The sequence below is a fragment of the Rhinatrema bivittatum genome, chromosome 2 (assembly GCF_901001135.1).
Source record: "Rhinatrema bivittatum chromosome 2, aRhiBiv1.1, whole genome shotgun sequence".
Lineage (NCBI taxonomy): Eukaryota > Metazoa > Chordata > Amphibia > Gymnophiona > Rhinatrematidae > Rhinatrema > Rhinatrema bivittatum.
In genome coordinates, this window is record NC_042616.1 from 257,118,171 (window position 1) to 257,142,481 (window position 24,311).

Consider the following 24,311-nt stretch of genomic DNA (forward strand, 5'->3'; position numbering starts at 1 on the left):
AGTGTACTGTCAATATACTGTAGCCAGGTAAGATTACCTGGATAACTTTAGGACAGCTGTTTTCTTGATCAGACATATGCTGGCCAGCTAAAATCTAGCCATGCCTCTAGTTTCCATCCATCACCAGTTCCTTTTATCTGGCTAAATTTTGAGCAGGGAATGAATTACCCAGACCAAATATGTCCAAAGAGCTAGGAAAATGTTCAACTCTCTGAGTAACTCAAAAAGCTACCCAGACCAATCATGGGGATATCAACCTCTCAGTCATCTCTGCTGCAAGCAGAACTCTAACCTCTTTAGCCTTTTATCATAAAAGAGCCTTTCCATCCCTTTAATCATTTTTATTGCCCTTCTTTATACTTTTTATAGTTCTACTATGTCTTTTTATTTTTTTTGAGATAGGGTGACCAGAACTGCACATGATACTCTCAGTTTTATTTTCCATTCTTTTATTTGCCTTTCTGACCACTAACTCACCCTGAGTTGAGGATTACAGCATATTGTCCATAATGACTTCAGAATCCTTTTCCTGGGCAGTGATTCCTAATACGGAACCCAGCATTGGATTATTTCTCCCTATGTACATCACTTTGCACTTGTTCATATTAAGTTTCATCTGCCATTTAGATGCTCAGTTTTTTTTGCCTGGCAAGGTCCTTCTGTAAATCCACACAATCAGTTCGTGTTTTGGCTACATTGAGTAATTTTGTGTTGTCTGCAAATTTGATCACCTCACTCATTGCTCTCTTTCCTGAATAGTTATTGAATATGTTAAACATATTCCTCCTTCTTCCACTGACATATCTGAAAAAAGTCATGATATTTTGCTTTACCTCTGCTTGCATCTTTGACATCTTGACTAGCTTATTTACTTCTCTTAGCTTTTCCAGATATTCTTCTCTCTCATCTTCTTTCTGAGATCCCTTACACCTCATGAATGCTAATCCTTTCTCCTTGCTAATTTTTTTGGCCCCTTTGAAAACTATACTGATCTACTTTTCCTTTACTTTACTTCAGTAGCATAAAGATTTGTAGCTTTTGGTATAGCTTCTTTTTAGACTAGCCCACGATTCTTCCACTTCAGGATAGTGAAGTAAATACTTTTTCATTTCATTTTTTTGTGTTGGTTTTTTTTTTCATTTATTATTGTTTCATTTGTTTTTATAATTTAATTCATTTTGGGATTTAGCATATGCATAAATGAAAAATTAAACAACATTTTGGTGGAGTTTAAAAGACTTGCACCTGCCCATATAGAGGTGCATATGACAGTGTGCAGATCTACCCCAGTATTTTATAACCCACATGTATCATATAAGTGTGGGGTAAAAAATATGGATAATTCTTCCCTGCAACATTTGCCTGTAGGTAAAAACTACGCATGCATAGATATTCAAATTAGCTGGATAAGTTCCGATTTATCTAGCTAACAGGGTCATTTATCAAAATGCATTATGGCGTTATTGTGCGTGTTGGGGCCCTAATGTCTGCGATAATGTTATAATGCATGTGATATTTATCTCTACACGTGGCACGAGAGAAAGATAGATGTGCACTGTGCTGTTTGTACATCCCACCACCAAAACCCCTAGACCACCACCAAAACCTCACCTCATGTTACTAGCTGGCCCTCCTATAGTGGTATAAAGAGTTGACTACTAGGAGAGCCTTATATAGAGCTGCGCTCTCTCTCGCGCTCTCTTGCTCTCTCTCTTCCAAAAGTCAGAAATGCCTGTCTGGGCACTTCACAACTTGTGAATTACAAATATTGCAGGCCACTGCAAATATTACAAAACTCGGCTGCCAGAATACTTACTGGAAAAGGCAGAAGAGATCATATTACCCAAACACTTGCGGATTTACTCTGGCTCCCAATAGAACAGAGAGTACAATTCAAAACACTTTGCACAATTCATAAATTAATCAATGACGAAAACGCCGACTGGCTAAACACCACTTTACGATTACATGTCCCTCAAAGAAATCTCAGGTCGGCCAATAAAGCATTGCTAACCATACCCTCAGTCAGAACAGCAAAGTTGACCCAGGTGAGAGAGAGAGCTCTATCTTTGCCCGGACCATTATTGTGGAACACATTACCACTTGAACTGAGATTAATGAAACAATTAAAACTTTTCAAAAAAGGACTAAAAACTTGGCTTTTCAAAAAAGCATTTCACAATGAGAGCGATGACTAACAATACATACAGCTGAAAGTCACCAACAAACAGAAAATTGATAGTTTTATTATTTGTTACCCATGATTAAATATTAAATTGAAACAGTATACACATATGATTATCACAAAATCATATAAATGGTAACCCCAACCCATCTCTCATTTAGAGTATATTACTGAACTATGTAACCGTAAAATATTGGCACACCATGGATAACTTAGAAACCAAACCAACATATTTCATGCCAAAATGTAAACCGTTGTGATGGTATATTACTAAACGACGGTATAGAAACATTTTTAAATAAATAAAATAAATAAATAAATAAATAAAGATGCAGTAACTCTTAAATTATCATAGCCATTCCCCTTATCACTAGAGATGTGAATCATTTTTTGTGTTTGTGTCGTTCTTCGTTTTTCAGCTGCCACTGAAAATGTCATTTTTTTGCGTTTCGGGGGTTTTTTTCGCGAAAAATCATTTTTTGAGTTAGTGCGCACTAACAAAACCGTTAGATTTTGTTATTTTTTGTTACTTTTTGTTAGTGCTCACTAACGGGAGTTAGCGCGCACTAAACCCAAAAATGAATTTTCGTGAAAAAACGAGAAAATCCCAATCATTTTTCGGGGTCCCCGAAACATGCCAAATTGGGCAATTTTGTTGAAATTTTCCAATTCGGAAAAAACGAATGCACATCTCTACTTATCACAGGTGGTATTCATGTGAAAATTATCACATTTTGATGCATCTAGGCCTAAGTGGGATACTGCTGCTGAATATCCCCATTGAAATTGTTCTTAGCCAGATATATCATATCTGGCTAACTTTAGACCTGCTATGGAGCAGTCTGAATATTGGCACCTATCCAAGTGCAAAAGATGGATAAGTAGCTCCTCCCCTATCCACAAGTTAATGTGGAATGATTATTTACATTCTAGGTCTGGGTCATTCCATAAAATTAACTAGCATCAGATTTAAAACAAATATAAGAAAGTGCTTTTGCAGATAGCACACAATTAAGCTGTGGAATTTATTGCCAGAGAATGCAGTTAAGACTAATAGCATAGCTGAGTTTAAGAAAGGTTCAAATGTGTTTCCTGTTTCATTTTACCTATTCTTTGAATGGGTTCTGTCCCCCTTCAGAGTGTGGACTTGAGTTGGGATCTGATCCCTTTTGAATAATTTTTCCCTCGGATATTATTTATTGGGTCATGTCCATTTCTTTTTTTAGGGATGTGTCCTTTTATTCCATTTTGATTCTATAATATAGAATGGAAAGTATAAAATAATAATAATAAAAAAAAGGTTTGGACAGATTATTAAAATATTAGCTAATAGTCTTGGGTGTCTCCATCTCTTATTCCTGGGATAGAGGAACATGGAATGGGCTTTCCTCTTAGGATCTGCCGGCTACTTCAAAGTGACCCAGACTGGTCACTGTGGAAGATAAGATGCTGGACTCGATGGTTCATTGGTCTGACCCAGTACGGCACCTTGTTTCTATACATCAAAAACAAATTGATTGTAATAATCTCCTGCTATATCAGAGTTGCTATCCATCATCGTTAAAGCAAGCATTGCCATTATCTCTGTTTTTAAGGCTATGATGCCTATGTCCATCAATATAGGAATGTAAATCAAAAGCTGTGGAAATGCAAGAGAAGTTTAAAAAAAGAGGATATCCAATACCTTATATTTTTTGTAGTTCAAACATTTTTTATTATTTCAAGAAGAAAAGAACATAAAATACTGTAGCTGCATAATAGAACAGAAAAAAACTATATGAATACAATTGGGCCAACAAAAAAATTCAGTTATAGCATATGAAGCATTGCATAGGTTCCCACAGGTTTTTTTTTTAAAATGCAATTATAAAACCATTTCTTTCAGCAGGAATCATTACATATTTGCAATAATTGCCAACAGTATTCCACCAAGCATTCATATCCAACACAGTATTATCCTTCCAACAATCTAAAATTCACTTTATTGCAATGAAAGCAAAAATCTAATAATTTCCTTTCATTAGCTGGTGATTGTACCTGATAAGGCTAAAGATTTCCAAATCACAACTTTATAGGATAATGCTTCATGGAAGTTCAATATCTCATAGACATGCTCCCATATTTTTCCCCCAAATCTCTGGAGATTAGAACAAAAAAAAGAAAAAGCATATGGGGAAAAGTATCAAATTATTTTTTAATATAAGACTAACATTTCTTCTCCACAGAGTTTGTAACTTTGGCAACTTCAACCAAATATCCCTGTGCAACAAAAAAACAGACTGAGTAATTGAAGTAGATAATGAACCATGGAGAGATTTATCCCAAATATATACCACTTATTCAGATCCAAATCTGAACCAAGATCTTTTACCAAATCTTTTCAGTAACAACACATCTTATGACAACTCCACCATTTAAAAATATATTTCAATAAAACAAACTAGAGGCCTGTTTAGAAGATGTCATAATGTTAAAGCAAGTTTGTTCAATCTGCAACTCTCAGTAAGAACACCAAAATATTTTTACTAGCCATCTAGAGTATTGTGTGCCAAATAAACCAAGCTCATGCTGTAGGTCATGAAATGATTTTAATTTGTTGATATTCAACATTTGAGAAATTGTCTAAATACATTTTCCCTACCACAACCTATAATTTATAAGCTTATGATTAATTTTAATCTTAAACAGTCATTTTTTTTGTGGAATGTCACAAACTGAATCCAAATTTTGTGGAGGTTTTAAGTTCACATAAGACAGTAATTGATTTTCCTATACAGAAGACAAACACATTCCTGGAAAAAAATGAAGTGGAATGGGAGGTAATTGTTACATGTGCCGTCCGCAGCAGACCCGTAGATTGGTCCCCTCACCTCTCTCGAGTAAATCCACTGCCTGGTCCCTCGTCTCTGGCAGCAGTAGGCCACCAGCTCCATCCTTGGGCCGCCCCTGGTGTCTCCGGCTCAGCTACAGATCCTGGTGCCTTCGGCTCAGCTACTGATCTTGGTGCCTCCGGTTCAGCTACAGATGCTGGTGCTCTGCACTGGGCCTTCCCACGCAGCCCGTGGAGATACGCCGCTACTCAGCATCGCGCTCCTCCCTAAGCGCATGCATGCTCATCACTGCACTTTAAGTAGGGCCCGCAGCGCGAACCAAGCCGCGGCCCTGGATGATGACGTCAGCGGAGCTCCGGTATTTAAGCCTGGGCTTTACTCCCTAGAGTTGCCTTTGCAACAGATCTCCTCGCTGGTCGAGTACTCGTTGCCTCTTAAGAGATTCTTCTCATTCCTGGTTCCTGATCCTCATTAACTCCTGTTCCTGGTTTCCTCTATCCTATGTTCCTGCTCCTCAACCCATCCTCCGATTGCCATCTCGGACCTTGACCTCAGCATTTCCTGACTACTCCGTTGCCTCTCTCCAGACCCAGACCTCTGCACTGCCTGACTACTCCATTGCTTCTCTCCAGACCCGGACCTCTGCATTGCCTGACCATTCTCTTGACTTTCTCCTTGTCCTGACCTCAGCCTTAATTGCCACTGCTTCCAGATTGCCACCGGCCCTGACACCAGCTTGCCTTATGATGCCTCTTCAATCTACGTCCTGGACTTGGCTCATTCAGGCTTCGGCCTGTTCTTGCTTGGGCGCCCCCCATCTGACTTTAGTTTCCTTGGCGCCCGGGTCTCTGGGACTCTGCCTCATCCAGCACTGACTCCTCCTCTTCTCTGTTGCTGTCTTTGGGCTGACTTCGATCCTTCCATCGACAACGACATACGGAGGCCCACCTAAGTCCAGCTGGCCCCGGCACCCAAAGGCTCAACCCGCGGGGAATGAGGGCTGGTATTGGTGAAGCGCCAGCCGGCCTCCGTCCGTCAGCTCATTCCGCCTGCCGACAGTGGGGACCCATAGGATTCTTCCTACGGGTTGCGTTAAACCCACCTCAGCCCAAGGGTCCACCTCTGGTGCAACAGTAATGAAGCTTCTTTGAATAGCAGTCAAACTGGCTTATCATTGTTCTCATCACAGACTACGCTAATGTAATAAAAATGCTTGATGAAATAAAGCAAAATGTGGTAAATGATAGTCACCCAAGTCCTTGGCTAATTTTTACTTTTTAAATGTAATCTTAGAGGAAATGTTCACCAAAGATTTATAAACAGTACTTTTGAAAGATAGCTACATCATGCTAAGAATATAATTTAACTAAAGGTAATAATAATTTTTATAGTTTCTAAACTATCCCACCAGGATGAATAAAAAAAGAGAGCAAGACTATCTGGTTGACAACTCCCCAGCAATCTCCAATAAATAATCAGAAAATTATGCCCATACCAAACCAACCAAATCCCTAAGAATTTCATATCAACTGAGGGGGTCATTCATCAAATCGCATTAGAGCATTATCGCGGGCGTTAGGGCCCTAACACCCATGATAACACCATAACGCATATGGTAAATATCGCAACGCAACATGCATAGGCAAATTTGAAAAATGTATTCAAGTGGGAGGGGTTTGGGTGGAGTAAATGGAAATGACGGCTGTTTAATGTTGCACGCGATAATGTAATGCACACCATTGTGGGATTATATGCTGGAAATAACTACATCTTTTTTCTTGGTGCTATGCCTGTGATAGCTATGTGTTATGGCTGAACTGGGATTTGTGATATTTTATTGCAAATCCTGTTTTGGGAGAGGAGGAGGGAAGAAGAGAGAGGGAGAGGAGAGAGGAAAGAGGGAGAGCCTCTGTGGAGGTCCACTGATTTATGAACTTTTTATACCACTGTAAGAGGGTGCATTATGAACTCGGGGTGAGGTTTGTGGGGTGAGTTGGGTTGGGTGGGAACAGCACAGTTACCATCAGTGAAGATTTAATGAGATTTAGAGTGATGAAAGCTGAAAGACGTGTAGATTTGTACTATGTTTTCTCTACCTAGCTTGATTGCAGCTGAACAAAAGGGGTGAAAAGGGAAACATGCCTTATATCCTTTTGAAGCCTTACAATATCAGAATTAAAATTATTGACCAATATCTTTGCTGTAGGAGAAGAATATAAAAGCTTTCCTATCAAAATTAATTCAGGTCAAAACTGAACCATTTCATACTACATACTAGAGATGTGAATCGTGTCCTCGATCGTCTTAACGATCGATTTCGGCTGGGAGGGGGAGGGAATCGTATTGTTGCCGTTTGGGTTTTAAAAATATCGTGAAAAATCGTTAAAATCGTGAGCCAACCCCCTAAAACCCACCCCCGACCCTTTAAATTAAATCCCCCACCCTCCCGAACACCCCCCCAATGCTTTAAATTACCTGGGGATCCAGCGGTGGTCCAGAACGGCGGCGGTCCGGAACGGCCCCCTCAATTGAATCCTTTTGTCTTCAGCCGGCGCCATTTTGCAAAATGGCCGCCGCAAAATGGCGGCGGCCATAGACAAAAACGATTCGACGCAGGAGGTCGTTCCGGACCCCCGCTGGACTTTTGGCAAGTCTTGTGGGGGTCAGGAGGCCCCCCCAAGCTGGCCAAAAGTTTCTGGGAGTCCAGCGGGGTTCAGGAAGCGATTTCTTGCCGCGAATCGTTTTCCGTACGGAAAATGGCGCCGGCAGGAGATCGACTGCAGGAGGTCGTTCAGCGGCGGTCCAGAACCCCCGCTGAACGACCTCCTGCAGTCGATCTCCTGCCGGCGCCATTTTCCGTACGGAAAACGATTCGCGGCAAGAAATCGCTTCCTGAACCCCGCTGGACTCCCAGAAACTTTTGGCCAGCTTGGGGGGGCCTCCTGACCCCCACAAGACTTGCCAAAAGTCCAGCGGGGGTCCGGAACTACCTCCTGCGTCGAATCGTTTTTGTCTATGGCCGCTGCCATTTTGCGGCGGCCATTTTTCAAAATGGCGCCGGCAGAAGACAAAAGGATTCAATTGAGGGGGCCGTTCCGGACCACCGCCGTTCTGGACCACCGCTGGATCCCCAGGTAATTTAAAGCATTTGGGGGGGGGTTCGGGAGGGTGGGGGATTTAATTTAAAGGGTCGGGGGTGGGTTTTAGGGGGTTTTAGTGTGCCGGTTTTCCTGCCCTCCCCCTTCCCCCGATTTACGATTTTTTAATGATAAATCGGGGGAATTGGTATTGTATCGTGGCCCTAACGATTTTTGACGATTTAAAATATATCGGACGATATTTTAAATCGTCAAAAAACGATTCACATCCCTACTACATACTTTCTTCCCGATCAAAAGCATTTTCAGTATCCAAATATAAGGCAACCATAGTGGGGTCCTGACAACTGAAAAAATAAAGAATAAAAAAAACCCCAATCTGCCATTATCTGAAGCCATCCTACCTGGCAATACCATATTTTCTTAAGACATATGAGAACTCTTTATTCCGTTAGGAGGAGGGTCTGGAAGATCAGTGTATATCTTACCTTTCTCCCCTTTAGCATCAGGTATCAGATGTATTGTACATTAGCAATGGAATATTTTAAAAATTCATTAATCTCTAGTCCAATGTCCACATATGGCTTTTAAAAGAAGAAGAAATACTGGAATATGGTGGTCTGAGTTTTAAAAAATAGGAAGGATATAACAGCAAATGAATATGAATTGGTATGCTTGGTTTCTGAAATGCGTCAGACAATGAAGGAGGGTTGAAACTACCCAATATGCCATAGCTATATAAATCCCACACCAATAAATGAAATGCCACAATACTGAAAAGATAGCTATGACTACAATGATGAAATGCTTCTTGAGGCATCTAAGATGGAAAACTCTAGCAGAGTGGAAGAAACTGGACTGCAAGATGACAGCTGGACACAGATTACCAAAGCCAGTAGAATCCACATCCCGACTGGAAGTGGAAGTAGAGAAACAATCCCAGGATGAGGAAGAACCAAAACTTGTGAGTACCAAAGCTGCAGGATCAGCAACCAGATAGGTCAATTTTGAATGCATTGTTCGTGCAAAAATGACCACATATGCATGTATATGGGCCATGCGCGAGCAACACAAATTTTAAAAAGCTGCAAAATACGCATGTATGTACCTGTGCGCGAGGAATAAGGGGGATGGAAAAGGGGCAGGGCATGGGTGTTCCAAGGTGGGGTCAAGACATGTGCGTAACTCCAAATTTTAAAAACGAAACCTGCAAAGCGTGTACACTAGATAGCCGTGTAGTTTTACTGCTGCTCCTGATGAAGAGCAAGTGTGTAGATCATAAGTTTTAAGGCTTATAGGACAGGGTGAGGGGTCCGTGTTAACAGGCAGAGTGCAGGATGAAGAACCAGAGGGGCATGAAAGACCTCTCTATTAACAGGACAAACTGGTGAACTAATTGGAAAACTGGGAATCTGCCTAACGCGAGCATGTTTTAATTTTCACTGACATTCGAGCATAAAAGCCAACATGGTCCTATTGAAGACTCATGCACACTAGCTGTGCTTGAGTAACCTCTTAAAATTAGGAGCATACTTATGCATGGTTGGTGCATTTTAAACCATATACATGTAAGTGCATGCACGATTACAAATTCTAGCATATTCTTACTCATGTGCCAATACTTGTGTATGGGCTCATGTGCGCTCATATTTATTTATTTATTTATTTAAACTCTTTTATATACCATCATTTAGTAATACACCATCACAACGGTTTACATATAGGCACATATATTTGGTTTGGTTATAAATGAATTTACAAAAGTGCCATTACAATGTCGGTACATGCTCATATAAAATAATGTATAAGAAATGTGGCATGGATCTAGTCCATGTATATGATTAAAATGGTAATCATACAAGGGTTATGCTTAAGCTGGAGTTCTCTAACTTAATTATTGAGTAAAAATAAAATAAAAGTAAAAGTTGTGGGACCATGTATCTAGGTAACCTTGTTCTGAGTTTTTTCATTCTCTGTTCTCATTGTGAAATGCTTTTCTGAATAGCCAGGTTTTTAAACTATTTTTGAAAATTTTTGGATCACTCTGTAATCTCGTCTCTAGTGGCAATGTGTTCCATAACGTTGGACTGGCCAAGGATAATGCTCTCTCTCTAACTTGTGTTAGTTTCGCTGTTTTTACCGATGGGATTGTTAGTAGCACTTTATTGGCTGATCTCAGATTTCTTTGGGGTACATGTAAGCATAGTGCTGTGTTTAACCAGTCAGCTTTATCTTCATTGTGTCTAAAAACGTAGGATGGGTATTGGTAATTGGTGTCTCTATTCTGTGGGACCTAGAGGCATGCTGTGGGACCTAGAGGCATGCTGTCCTGGGAAGTTTAATGTCTTCCAGATGCCAAGCTGGGAGAGACAGTGAAGCAGATAGGTGTGCAGGTGGTTTTTCTCCTCAGTTCTCCCAGTAAAGAATAAAGGCTGAAACAGAGAAGCTTGCATTCTGGCGTTGAATGAATAGTTGCATAAATGGCAATGACAAGAGCATTTCAGCTTTGGGCAATGGGATAGTTGTTGCATTTGGTGGTCCTTGGGATCCTCCTGCTAACCCCACACGTAACCCTTGGGCTGGGCCTTGCCTCTCGTTTCCTGATGCTGCCGAACTGTGCTGCCCTCTAGTGCGCCGGGATGCCGAACAACAGTGCTCCACAATGCCACCGATGATCTTCACGGTGGGACACTGCCAACTCTCATACAAGGATCACCTAAGGCACACATGCGCCCAATAAAGGGCCAGGGGTAGTATCCCTTCAAGACCTCACAATGCCACACCTGTAAAAGGCCTCCAGTTCATTCCTTTCTTGCCTTGGCAATAGGTCTCCATAAATCTTTGTAGTGTGAGTTGCCTCAGCATTCCTTGTCTTCATTCTCCAGTGCCTGTGTTCCGTGTCTTCAGTTCCAGTAGTTCTTGCCTTTGTCTGAAGTTCCAGTGAGGCCCTTGTGTTCAGTTCATCCTCGTCTCCTCATCTGCCCGCTTTTTCTTCTTCTTGCCTCCCTATCCTGCCAAACTGTCCTGCCTCTCCTTTCGAACGGATACCCAGTATTGACAACTACCTGATTCCTGAATACTCTGTTGAACGCCTCCTGCCACTGACCCTGTACTGCTTCTGGATTCACCTCCACAACCTCTACTCCGATAGTGACCTCGACAGATTTCCAACCCATCAGCAGAGGCACCCACCTAAGACCTGCCAGCCTGGTACCCAAAGGCTCATATTGAGGGGAATGTGGGCTGGTAAAAGCGAAGCTCCAGTGGGGCGCTGCTTCTTCCAAATCCGCCTGCCGCTCCTCCCTGCAGGTTGCATCAACTTTACTCGGCCTAAGGGTCCACAGAATCAACAATAGCATTGCAAGGAATGCTGAGCAGAGATAGTGTCTACCTATCAAGGGGTGAAATGTTTTCCAGAACATACTGGCAAATCTACTAAGGAGGGTTTAAGCTAGTTTTATTGAAAATGGATAAAAAAAAAGCCCTTGGATAAGTATAAGCTATCAGATAAGTTAAATATTAAACACTTGAATGGATAAAGAAAAAAGAGCAACATCTGGAAAGCTAGGTATACTAATGCCCATAGTATGGGAAATAAAGTCCTGGATTTGAATATTTTCCCTTCTGCCTGGTTATATTTTCTCTGTGCAACTCATTACTGGCATATGATTTAGCCAGCTAAAAAGAGACAGTGATGGCGGTTTTCTGGGAGTGGGGATAAATGTTAGCTAGTGAGAGGTGATATTCAGTGCTACCTGGCTAAAGTTAGCCAAGTAAATCTGGTCAGGAAAATACCTATCCTAAAGTTAACCAGATAACTGTCCCCAGCTAATTTTATCTGGATATTTTCAGCAGAACATTTATATGCTGAAATCCGGGTAACGTTACCTGGGTACCTTTCCTACTGACTGACCTAATGAATATTGGCCTCTAAGGGCCTAATTTTCAAAAACATTTACTTGCTTAAAACTGGGTTTCACATGTGTAAATACACTTTATCCATGTAAGTGGGCTTTTGATAATTGTTACACTATATACCATTGATTTGTCCATAGGATTTACCAGCATCAAGTGCACCTAACTTGGGTAAATGGCTTTTGAAAATTGCTACATTAGTATGTTACATTTACAGGCGTAGCTCCTTTGAAAATTCATCTGTAAATGTACCAAGTAAGAATAGGAGAGGGGAGAGACAGAGGAGCACTGAAAACCTAAAGAAGCTTTACAAATACTGTAAAGCAGCTATAGACAGTCTAGGAAAGTCCAGTGACCCAGCCATGTGACAGATGTGGAGGTCTGTTCTGGCGCTCACCACTGGAGAGGCTTCGGCTGGTACCTTTCCTCTGCAGGAGCCAATCCTGACCCTCCAGTTAGCAATTCACTCTGGAGTTTCTACAGTGTATTATAATCCCAGGATCCTAGAATAGGGCCTGGTGCCCTCCCCCTTATGACACTTGATAATGCTGGAGTAAAAAAAAAAAAAAATCAATAAAACTCTTCTTGGAGCATTGTTTCTTAGATGCAATCCTGTAGTTCTTTCACTAACCACAGTTCAAAAACCAACAATCACTTGCTGTGGCTTTGCCCCTCCCTTGTAGCAGAAAAAAATTGGAACATGGAAAAAAACCTTTCCTTTCAGCAGGTTTGCTCAAATTCAGTCTTGCACTTCTCACAGTTCAAAAGCAAACAATCCCCTGTAATGGCTTTGTCCCTCCCCAATAGCAACAGAAAAAACTGAAGTAGCGCACAAAGGTGCAAAACCTTTCCTCTCTGCAGGGTTGCTTAAGCTCTGTTCTGAAGTCCTGGCACTAATCATAGTTTGCAAACAAACCAAGTTCAATGTAAGATCAAATTGATGCAGGCTGTGAGTCGATAAGGCTTAATCTACATCCATGTACTACTGCTCTTCTGGTAACTCTGTTGTTATCACTTCCATGGGCTCAGAAGGCGTGGAAAACCCCAACTCTGGTTCCTCTACAAACAATGGTTACTCCCTTCACTTCCACTCCCCCTGATAATCACACTCCCTATCATTTAATCCAGGGGTATTCAAATCGGTCCTATGCCCCCCCCCCCAGCCAGTAGGGTTTTCAGGATGTATCTAATGAATATGAATGAGATTTATGCAAATAAGAGAGGAGAGGAGGGACATAGGTAGATTAAATCAGGGGTGCTAAAATATTTGTATATAAATCTCTTGCACATTCATTAGGGATATCCGACTGGCTGGGGGGGGGGGGGGGCGCTGTGGGACGGGTTTGAGCATCCCGATTTAATCCACCTGTGCATTTGGTGAATGTGGATGTATAATCTCCACCCTCTCTACTCTTGGGAACTCCTCTCTTAGAGTCCTATATGTCCAGGCTGCTATGGACCCTGGGAAATGTAATCGATTTTTACCTCTTTCTTCACTCTGGGGGATCTAATCTTGGCTCAAGACTTGGATAACTGCTGCCTGGGTGTTTTCTGTGGTGCAGTATGTGGAATCTGTCTTCATCAAATAGTGTATCATTCACAGTGGAAGGAAAGCCATTGAACTACATTCGTTTCACACAAGCATAGTATATATAATTGTTTTGTAATGTTACCGTCAGTAAAGTCTAAAGCCTAGATCCCCATTTCACCTTCATACACCATGGACACCACTGAAAAAATCTGGTATGTCCAGTCCTGCATCTCTAAAAGCCCACAACAATAGAAAAAACCCCGACACATTTAGTGTTAATATAATCACACTTAATGGGGTGATATAAACAACCCAGTCAAAAAGAAACAAGTTTGAAAGAATCTGCCAAACACATTGCACAAAGGTGCGTTTATCTGCATTTACCTCTCCTGCAGCCCTTCCTCCACAATTTGTCAGCACCACAATTGCAACTCAAACTCCTGCTACTCCTTTCACTCTCCATTTACAGTGGTGGAAGCGATGACACGAATGTCCACTTCACCTCCCATGCTCTGGCAGCAGTAGCTGGAGAAGCAGGACTCACTCCCACTGCTACATGCACTCTGAATTCTCCCTTGACAGATATGCAGCATGCATGGCCACACAATTAGGTATGCATACACACACAAACATAACAATGGATGAACAGAGAGCCAGATGGACGCACCCTCTACAATCTGTGCTCTCACTATAGCGAAACATGCCTAATATTTCCTAAATTACTTGAAAAGCAAAAGGTGGACATAGATTTGATATAGAAAACTAACCTAAAACCACAGGAAAATGATAAGCTACAGAAAAAAAGGTATGGATAAGTATACTACTCTTCATTTGACTTAGAAACCAGACCGGACAGGAAGAATATGAGAGGTAGAATAGACAACAATGAAATCTTAATCTTTAAAAGGAACCAATATGCCTCTAACAGTCCTAAAATTTTATTCTATACAACTTATCTATTAGACTTTGAAACCAAAGTAGTAGGTCCTCAAATTGTAGGAGGTGATTTGAATTGTGCCTGCTACTCCATAGATAGGACAGGACAAATGAGCTACCTTTCCAAAATGGAGAGTAAAGAGCTAAGATCTAGCTTAAATGAATTCACTAATGTCTGGAAACTATAGAATCCAAAATTAAGCAAAGAACCTTTTTTCCTCTTTTTTTCACTTTTCAAACGGAGTGATAGTTGACCTTCATAATAGGCATCATTGTGTGGTAGAATATTACCTTAGTCACTCTGCCTTATGCTTAATCATAGGTCAGTTCTTATTTTTTAAGAATTTTTTTATGCATTAATTCACCCGGTGATAATTTCCAAATTTTTAACACTCATACTGTAATTTCAAAATTATAGAACAAACTTATCTGAATCAAATTGTTATTTCTTCATGCTTAACGACCACCATTAAATTGAGCTTGATGCCCTCAGATGTATCAGCAATATACGAATTAACTATATTGCTGTTTTATGCCCGACATTGCACAATGTTTCGGACTAACATCGAGTCCTTCTTCAAGGGCGTAATCTGCGTTATAAAAACAAAAATTTATAATTATACGTTGCTGTAGACATTGGCGCAATCACATTTAACAGCTCTTTACTCACTTATTTTTTCAGCATGGCGAATCTCGGCGTTTTTACTAACTTTCATTTCCGGTAGTGAAACTCCTCCAGTTTAAATATCCCGCGGAAATGACGTGTATTGCTACGTCACAGGGAATACCACTCAATAGCGTTATTTAAACCTGCTGGCGCTACTGTACCCAGCCTGAAAATCCATTGTTGTTCCCTTAAATTTAAATGGAAATTAGGGTCTCCTCCTCGTAAATTACGAGGGACTACATCAATCACTCGCCACTCTAGCTGTTGAAATGAATGTTGTTGTTCCATACAATGGACTACCATAGGTGCTGTGATTCTCTTTGTTGTAATGCAACAAATAATTACTCTCTTGGAGTAATTACTCTCTTGGAGTAATTATAATAATTATTAAAATAATTACTCTCTTGGAGTAATTATAGACAACCGTCTTAACCTAAAGAATATGATCAAAACCACAACTAAAGAGTGCTTCTACAGACTTCAGGTGTTAAAAAGACTCAAACCTCTCCTAATTTTTCATGACATTAGGACTGTTCTCCAATCCCTAATATTTGCCAAAATTGACTACTGCAGCGCTCTCCTCATTGGCCTACCCAACTCAACAACCAAGCCCTTACAGATGATACAAAATTCTGCAGCGAGAATTTTGACAAGCACCAACCAGAGAGACCATATTACACCCATCCTCCGTAATTTACACTGGTTACCAGTCAGTCACAGGGCTCTACACAAAGCTCTAACTCTAATTCACAAATCAATTCATAGCCTCCTCCATCTCGACCTCGAATTCCCACTCAAACTCCACACTTCCAACAAACCAATGAGAGAAACCTACAAAGGAGCACTACAAGCCCCACCATCTAAAGCCACACGACTCATCTCTACCAGAGACCGAGCTTTTTCTACAGCAGGTCCAGCCATCTGGAACAACCTCCCTGCAGAACTCAGAATGGAACCGTGCCTACCAACATTTAAAAAAAACCTCAAAACTTGGCTCTTCTTACAAGCCTTCCCTGATCCTTCAAACTTTCACTAGATAACTACAACTACTCAGCATTGAATATGGAACTTCGCCCCTTCAATATTCTCCTCATTTACTAGTTTCCTACCCTAATAAGCTAACTAGTTCTAGACCAAGCTCGGTCATTTCACTATGTATTTAATTTAATACCCTCTTAAGGCTTCTCTTTTTCCAGCTGAATTCAGCTTCCTAGTTCATGGTCCTTGTTATTATGTAACTTTTTTACTTCTCTGCTTTGTCTCCACTAATTATAAAAAGTTGTTCCTTATGTTACGTTATGTTACACTGATCTACCCCTGTTCGATGTAAACCGACCTGATATGGTATTCAACCTTGAAGATCGGTATAGAAAAATGTTAAATAAATAAATAAATAATGCAACTTCGATGTTCAGTTAGCCGTGTACGAATCTGTCTTTTAGTTCGGCCTACATAATATAAGTCACATGGACAGACTATCAGATAAATCACATGGGTAGATGTACAGTTAGTCGATTGCCATATTTTATGTGTCAAGCCAGACTTGTCTGTCCATTCAATGCCTTCAATGGTTTGGGTACACATTGAACAATGATTGCATTGCCAGTGACCTTTTTTATCTTGAGAATTTTCCTCAATTGCCGGTGGCAGAAAAGAATGTACTAGGTTATCTGCTATATTTCTACCTCTAGTATATGCAATGGTGGGATATTCTTGAAACACTTGATGTATTTTTAGAACGGACCAATGTTGGCGTATCAATGACGCAACTTCCCCTGCTTTGTCAGAATATGGTAAAGTACATACTACATTGGATTCTGAACGTGTAGATGTATTATCTAATAAAAGCCATTGGCGTTCCACGTTGTAAGCTCGTTTGTATGCTCTTTTGATACATTTTTCCGGATAACCCCGTATCAGAAGTCTGCTTTTCAAAATTTCTGCTTGTCGTTGGAATTCCTGTTTTGTATCACACAGTCTCCGCAAACGTAAAAATTGTCCCACGGGTAAATTTGCTCTTAGCTGATATGGATGGAAGGACGTATAATGCAATAATGTATTACGATCGCAAATTTTTCTGTATGAAGTAGTGGATAAGTCTCCTGCTTTTTTTGTGATCAAAATGTCCAGAATATTTATCTGTGTAGCATCATATGTAATTGTAAACTGTAAATTATCATCAAGTGTGTTTAACCATTGAAAAAATCTTTTCAGACATGCTTCATCTGCGTGCCACAAACAAAAAACGTCATCTATATATCTAGTCCAGTTAGAAATATATTGGAATTCGGGTGCTGGAAACAATAATGCTTCTTCAAAATGTTTTACGTATAAATTCGCGAGGCTAGGAGCCATCGTCGCACCCATCGCTGTTCCACTAATTTGCTTGTACCACGTTTCTTGAAATATGAAAACATTTTCACATAATGCTTTTATAACGCAGATTACACCCTTGAAGAAGGACTCGATGTTAGTCCGAAACATTGTGCAATGTCGGGCATAAAACAGCAATATAGCAATGCTGATACATCTGAGGGCATCAAGCTCAATTTAATGGTGGTCGTTAAGCATGAAGAAATAATGATTTGATTCAGATAAGTTTGTTCTATAATTTTGAAATTACAGTATGAGTGTTAAAAATTTGGAAATTATCACCGGGTGAATTAATGCATAAAAAAATTCTTAAAAAATAAGAACTGACCTATGATTAAGCATAAGGCAGAGTGACTAAGGTAATATTCTACCACACAATGATGCCTATTATGAAGGTCAACTATCACTGCGTTTGAAAAGTGAAAAAAAGAGGAAAGAAGGCTCTTTGCTTAATTTTCAAATTTATAATTTGTTCAAACCTTATTCCAACCTAAGTAGTTTGCCTTTCTGAGCTTTGTTATAGTATTGGTAAACTATAGAATCCAGCCATTAAATAATATACATTCTTCTCATAAGATTTAAGAACCTAAGAACATAAGACTTGCCATTCTGGGTCAGATCAAAAGTCCATCAAGCCTAGAATACTGTTTCCAACAGTGGCCAATCCATAAGAACATAAGAAATTGCCATGCTGGGTCAGACCAAGGGTCCATCAAGCCCAGCATTCTGTTTCCAACAGAGGCCAAACCAGGCCACAAGAACCTGGCAATTACCCAAACACCAAGAAGATCCCATTATACTGATGCAATTAATAGCAGTGGCTATTCCCTAAGTAAACTTGATTAATAGCAGTTAATGGACTTCTCCTCTAAGAATATATCCAAACGTTTTTTGAACCCAGCTACATTAACTGCACTAACAACATCCTCTGGCAGTAAATTCCAGAGCTTAACTGTGCATTGAGTGAAAAAGAATTTTCTCCGATTAGTCTTAAATGTGCTACTTGCTAATTTCATGAAATGCCTCCTAGTCCTTCTATTATCCGAAAGTGTAAATAACCGATTCACATCTAGTCATTCAAGACCTCTCATGATCTTAAAGACCTCTATCATATCCCCCCTCAGCCGTCTCTTCTCCAAGCTGAATAACCCTAACCTCTTCAGCCTTTCCTTATAGGGGAGCAGTTCCATTCCCTTTATTATTTCTGGTTGCTCTTCTCTGTACATTCTCCATCGCAACTATATCTTTTTTGAGATGCAGCGACCAGAATTGTACACAGTATTCAAGGTGCGGTCTCAACTTGGAGCGATACAGAGGTATTATGACATTTTCCGTTTTATTAACCATTCCCTTCCTAATAATTCCTAACATTCTGTTTGCTTTTTTGACTGCTGCAGCACACTAAGCCGACGATTTTAAAGTATTATCCACTATGATGCCTAGATCTTTTTCCTGGGTGGTAGCTCCTAATATGGAAGTTAACATCGTGTAACTACAGCAAGGGTTATTTTTCCCTATATGCAACAACTTGTACTTGTCAACATTAAATTTCATCTGCCATTTGGATGCCCAATATTCCAGTCTTGCAAGGTCCTCCTGTAATGTATCACAATCCGCTTGTGATTTAACTACTCTGAATAATTTTGTATCATCCGCAAATTTGATAACCTCACTCATCGTATTCCTTTCCATATCATTTATATATATATTGAAAAGCACCGGTCCAAGTACAAATCCCTGAGTCACTCCACTGTTTACCCCTTTCCACTGAGAAAATTGACCATTTAATCCTACTCTCTGTTTCCTGTCTTTCAACCAGTTTGTAATCCATAAAAGGACATTACCTCCTATCCCAGGTCACAATATCTGGAAGGATCTCTGAAGATTGATAGATTCCATTCTGCTTATCCAGGGATAAGCCATGGATTTCCTCAAATCCACCTTAATAATGGTTGATGGACTTTTTTTCCCAAGGAGCTTGTCTACACTAATAGTTTTTACCAGAGTTAAATTATACATTGAGTAAAAAAAATATTCTCCTATTTGTTTTAAATGTAACTTCATTGCTTGTCCCCTAGTCTTTGTTCTTTTTGAAAGAGAAAACAACCGATTCATATATACCCGTTCCACTCCACTCATTTTATAGACCTCTATCATATCTCCCCTCAGCCATCTCTTCTTCAAGTTGAACAGCCCTAAATCTTTTAGCCTTTCCACATAAAAGAATCATCCCATTCCCTTAATCATTTTGATCATCCTTCTCTGTATCTTTTCTAATTTTGCTATATCTTTTCGAGATATAATGACCAGAACAGCACCCAATACTCAAAGTGTGGTTGCATTATAGAGTGAAACAGAGGTATTATGATATTCTCTGTTTTATTCTCCATTCCTTTCCTAATAATTCCTGGCATTATATTTGCTTTCTTGGCTGCTGCTGCACACTGAGTAGAGGATTTCAAAGTATTATCGACAATGACACCTAGATCCTATTCCTAGGTGGTGACTCCCAATGTGGAAGCGTGGATTTTTGTAGCTATAATTTCAGTTGCTCTTCCCTTTGTGCATCACTTAGCACTTGTCCACATTAAATGTCATCTGCCATTTGGATGCCCAGTCTGCCAGTCTCACAAGGTCATCTTGTAATTTCTCACAATCCTCTTGAGATTTAACAACTTTGAATAATTTTGGACCATCAACAAATTTGATCAACTCACTCGTTGCATCCATTTTTCAGCTCATTTATAAATATGTTAAAAAGCAGTGGTCCCCATATAGATCCCTGGGGTACTCCTCTAATCACCTTTGTACATTGAGAAAATAGATCTTTTAGCCCTGTTCTATTTTCTTTAAACTGACAGGTTCCTCCGAAGAAAACCAGCAAACCTTGTATCTGGCTGAGAGCAAACCTGACAAAATTAAAGGTTATAGGCAAACACACTTCTGGGCAAAGACCAAAATTTCCCCAACTGCAGCCTATGTGCACCTGTTCTGCCTCTCCTCCTAGCCTGCAGTAGTGTCCACTCACCAGGAAAAGCCGACTGCCAAACATCAAGTTAAAAATGAGAATTCAATTTTGAAACTGATGTGTAAAATTGCAGTAGTAAAAGTGTTTGCATGGTCCTGATAACATTTGCACGTATGTTCTTTATAAAATAGCAAAGATCATGTGACATTGCAAACCATGCCCTGACATGCCTCAGACACACCCACTTTTTTCATCCGTACTTTTGCTCTCAATCACAAGTGTACACACTTTTGTCACTTTTTTGTAAAATCAGGTATATATGCGCATGCTGCTTATATCAATGTATGTGCCATCTTTATGCACTTAACCCCTTTGAAAAGTTACTCAGAAGTGGATAGGTTTTGGTTTTTTTTTAGATATATCTTTATTGAGGCAATGCACAGATCTTACAATTTCATATTAACAATCCAAATAAGATCAAAATCAGAAAAGATAAACACTTTGTACATCATCCATTTTAGTTTTAAGCAGCAAAAACTGCTCCCACAACTAACAGGACTAGACCAACCTACATACATCCCCCATTCATCCAACATTTATACAACCTCAGGTAATGAAGCTAATTACATATTCCCGCATTGATTTACCCATGCTTGGGAGGATGGAGAATCTACTTTCTCCCAACCTTGTAAGATTTCTAACTTCACCAATAAAATTGCAATCTGTGAAAATTTTTTAAAGCCCATGCTCAAATCTGCAGCCCACAAATCGTCTCCCAACAATACTTCTACCAGAAAAGGTGGTCTCACATGAATTAGCTTAAAAATCATATCCAACATAGGGGCCCAAAAAGCATACAATATGGGATTTTATATGAAATTATGAGTCATTTTACATTTTAGGTATTGATCAGAGATCAGAAGACCCATTTAGTATAGAGTAAAATAACTCCTATGCAAAATACGGTACTGCATGTCTTATAATTTGGTATTGACCATTATCTTGTTCAAATTCTTAAATATGTTACGTACTGTTCACTTATTACACTCGTATCAAAGTCAGAAGACCATTGATTTGCTAACTTTAGAAGGATGCCTATGGGATGGCAGAAGTGGGTAGTTTTTAAAGGGACTTCTGCATGTAAAAATGTTATACATGGAGAAGTGGCTTTTTACAAAATTGCCACCTGTTCATGCATACATTTACCTGGACTGAGTGGAGGTGTTTCTGGGGGTGGAGGTGAGGAGGGTTTTGGATTTACATGTTTACCTGATAAAATTTGACTGTACATACATTTTCTAGGAAATTTTGAGTATTATTAAATAGTAGGTACAACTTTTGCTGGGTAGTTTTAGTGGGATAATGTGCATACGTCCACTTTAAAAATTGAAGTAACTTATATACATGTATATGCGAAATAAGTTAAGCAGAATGTTTGAAAATTACCCTCTAAAAGACCTTTTTCAGTTCAGCAATGAGGTTGGACTTCTTTAGCAACGCCACAGTATCTTCCAGCAAGGAAGTTCTTTCCTCCAGTTCATCCAATCTCTTTGGAAATAAAGAGAATTGCACTGAAAGGGGAAGATCCCACCTTTTTAACTCTTGTTACAATATGATTCTCTGCCACTAATATCTTTAGGGACTGCAGCTCCTTAATGATTACAGTAAGGGGAGGTTGCAAATAAGCCAGGGCTGAGGACTGCCCTGGTCCCAACTTATGGATCATGGGGAGGTCTGCAGCAGAAGAAAGGACAGGAGTGAACCCTAGTTGTTCCTTCCCTGCCGATGTCCCTTCAAAAATGGTGCCAGCTAACCTGAAAGTGGTGCCAGTGTTTACAATAAGAAAAGAGCACTGTTCTTAGGATTAGTCACCACTATTTTGTTGAATGAAGGTACAACAAAATGGCACCGGCCTCAGGACTGGGACCGGTGCAGGCTGTTGCCATTTTTAAAGGGATGGCAGCAGAGCATGAGTGACTGGGGTTTGCTCCTGCCCCTTTCTTTGCTGCAGAATCAACGGAAGGGGTGGTCCTCAGTCCCAGTTTATTTGCAGGGCAGAGGAAAGGTCTAAGATATGTCAGAGGCAGGGGAGTGAAGGGGGTAGAGGATCGGGGAGGCCCCTTTTCTTTCTTTCTTTATTTGCAATGACCCAAAAATAATCCAAAGTATTTTAGGGTCTTTTTGGCTAAGTCTGAAAATAGCCTTTTTCATTCCAAAACACCATTCATTTTAAAACAAATGCACATCCAGGTTTTGGCTTGTTCTTCAGAGATCATATCTCTCTCATCATTATTGTTGCGCATCCCCACGCACGGGCCTGCTCCCCTCCATGGTTCCACGGCAGGTCCAGGGTTGGCTTCCCTAGTGGCAGCTGCAAGCGCTTCCAGGCCTCGGCTTCCCGTGGCGGTTGCCGGGCCTTCCACTGCGCATCAGGCCTCACGCCAGAGCTCGGCATCCTCGGCTGTGTTGGCCATGCCCCTACGCGTGACCTGCTTGTCTACCACCTGCCTTCTGACTCCAGTCTGCTCCTAGACTCGTCTGCCTGCTGCCTGCCTTCTGACCTCTGCTTGCCTGTGACCTTGTCTGACCTCCGGAACCTGACCTCTGCTTTGCTGATTACTTCTTGGACTGACCCCTGGACTCTGACCTCTGCCTGCTTGATCACATCTCTAGATTCTGGCTCTGTTCCTAGCCTGGTCATCACCTACACTATTCTGGTCCTCCTTGTTCCATCTGACCTCCAGTCTCGAACCTGACCGCGCTCCCCTCCTGTCTGTGGGCATGCCTGACTCTCATCTCTCCAGGAGACCCTGTGAGGCCCACCTAAGTCCAAGCGGCCCGGGTCCCTACGGGCTCCACCTGGGGGGACCGCTGGCTTCCAGTGGTGAAGCTCATCCTACCTAGCCTCTGTCTCCTCCAGTGCTCCACCCCCTGGGGGCAGGTGCTTCCTGGTCCCTACCAGGGAGCCGTTCTCCACTGCTCCAGGACAAGGGTCCACCCCCAAGCGCAAAAATTATCTTTCTTTATCTTTATTACAGTTTTTTAACTGTAATTGCCTTAGCTCTAAGTGATTTACAGACAACATATGTAATTCCAGGTTACATAAAAACAAATATTACAACAATATAACATAATATTGTTATAATTGCCTGAGCAATTAAACAAAAATCAGATTGATCAAGGAGATGTTTCAAACCACATAGAATTCTTAATTTAAAAAACCAAGATCATATAATAGTTTTAATATGCGAGCAGAAGGACTGGTTTGAGTCTATCCAAACTCTGAGGCTCCTAATACAGGATCAAATCATAAAGTTTGTATCAACTCTCTATTTGGCAAGCTCTCTTGTACCATGTGGATGAAATATGAAAGAATAAAAGGAAAAAAGGTTGCACAGCACAGCTCCCAGGATTTTCCATGCAAGAAGAATAACATATTTGTTACGCTTGGTGTCTGCAGGTCTCCCCCTCAAACTGCTGCACTTACCACCAGTCCTGATCCATCACCTCTGGGCCCCACCACCGCCAAAGACCCCACCATGTGACCAAGTGGCAATCTGCCACTATGGAGCTCCAATGAGCCAGATGTGACTCGTGGAAGGCCACTGCCAGCTTCCTCTATGGCCCCCCCCCGGCACGCACATGGTCGATGTCAATAGAGTTAAAGGGTCCACGGCAGGAAACCCCCACAGCTCCTACAAATGACCTATCAGGTGCTGGCCTATAAAAGGCCCTCTCTCCTTGCAGCCCTCACCTCAGCAACAGGTCTCCCTACTGTCCAAGTAGCATAAGTTGCTTCAGCATCTT